This window comes from Miscanthus floridulus, chromosome 2 (assembly GCF_019320115.1).
Source record: "Miscanthus floridulus cultivar M001 chromosome 2, ASM1932011v1, whole genome shotgun sequence".
Lineage (NCBI taxonomy): Eukaryota > Viridiplantae > Streptophyta > Magnoliopsida > Poales > Poaceae > Miscanthus > Miscanthus floridulus.
Window position 1 is genome coordinate 164,895,598 of NC_089581.1, and position 1,278 is coordinate 164,896,875.

Here is a 1,278-nt window from a genome sequence, read left to right on the forward strand (position 1 = left end):
AGGCCTATTGTGACGAGCTACGCCTCTGCATGTTGTCCTACTCATAGAATTTGAGAATTGTAATTACTAATCACACGATACATATTCTCCGTTCAAGACAACACTAATGTTCATATTCTACAAGAGAAAATAAGATCCCAATTCTACTGCATTCATATTGATTTTTTACCTCTATTGTTAATTAAAAAGTTGAATTACAGAGTTTACTGGAGTTCCAATGTAAACCAATTTGGAGAACCTGACCCATGGACCGAAATAAATATTTCAAACTTTCAACAATTGATTTGGCAGGGGTGTGCCAAGCCCAAGCAATAGTGCAACGCTAGGGCGACACAAGAACCTTAGTAGCAAGCTACTATATCAGATTCTCCCCATAAAAAAAATTAATTTAATATCATTGTGGGCACGTATCCCACATATCAGATATTAAACTGATAAGAACAGATACTACACTTGATCTTAGCCAAAAGGCCGAGAAAGGTATGAGTTGCATTGTCGCCATGCCTCCTGTTTTGTACACGCCTCACCAGCCATATGTCTGTCACCGTGCGATGTGGTACTAATTCATATTCCTCAGCTGATGTTTATTACCTAACTAAGGTTTGTTAGGGAAAAAAAACAGGCCGTGTTATGACGCCTAGGCTCCGCAGTCGCCCATTAAACTATCTTGGCCTGGGCTTCCTGCGTAGACCGAAGAGGAGCCCGTCGGAGCTGTCCGGAAAGAAAAAAAAAAAAGAGCCATCCCGCAACATCACGAACTGATCGGAGAGGATCAGTAGGCACAATTTGAAGCTACAGCCTACAGATGTTCGTGATTTATGCCTAACATCGATGGAACTCCCTGGAGATGCGTACGTACGAGTTCTGAATTCTGGTCAAGTACTATTGTTCGTTGTCTACTGGATAGTAGTAGTATGCCCGGCCTGGATGGATAGTATGCAGACTTACCATAGACTTTGATCATTGTCTACCTACTAATAATCAAATGAGATGATGAAAATAGACTGAGGCCTTATTTGAATGCGCATGTATTCATCTCAATCCACGTGTGTTGAAGTAAAATGAGGTGGATACACATGCATCCAAATAAGACATGAAACGGGCAAGAAAACTCTGCTCTCACTCCCGTTTCTTTTTTTAAGGAGGAAATAGATTTGTTCAGAAAAAGTAGGGATTAGAAACGAATGAGAAGCCAAAACAAAAGGTTTGAATCACCTGATCTGATGTTCTCAAATATACATGTACGAAGTCACACAAAAGTATACATATATAATAAAG

At 40.1% G+C, this 1,278-nt stretch overlaps 1 non-coding gene across 1 annotated transcript; it reads right to left on the reverse strand.

Moving 5' to 3' along the window:
- Positions 1–288: 288 nt before the first annotated feature.
- LOC136540952 (U2 spliceosomal RNA) lies at positions 289–484 on the reverse strand. Its single transcript, XR_010780069.1, has one exon. It is a non-coding gene; the product is annotated as a U2 spliceosomal RNA (small nuclear RNA).
- Positions 485–1,278: the final 794 nt, after the last annotated feature.